This window comes from Eimeria mitis, genomic scaffold, assembly GCF_000499745.2.
Source record: "Eimeria mitis Houghton genomic scaffold, Emh_scaff2308, whole genome shotgun sequence".
NCBI classification, from domain to species: Eukaryota; Apicomplexa; class Conoidasida; order Eucoccidiorida; family Eimeriidae; genus Eimeria; species Eimeria mitis.
This window is the reverse complement of record NW_013570639.1, coordinates 8450-8674: the sequence shown is the minus strand read 5'-3', so window position 1 is coordinate 8674 and position 225 is coordinate 8450.

The following is a 225-nucleotide window of genomic DNA, read 5'->3' as shown; positions in this document are numbered from 1 at the left end:
TATATATATATATATATATATATATATATATATATATAAATATATATATATAAATATATAAATACCTTGTCTAGCTAGATCAGCTGGTGAGACAAGTCCCCCGAATTTGGCTTGTTGCAGTGTATCTGCATCAGCCAACATTTGCTGCCGCATTAAACTTTTATCGTCTTCTAGAGAAGCCCAAACTAAACGCTCAAACTCCAGCTTGCTTCGCAGCACAGAACG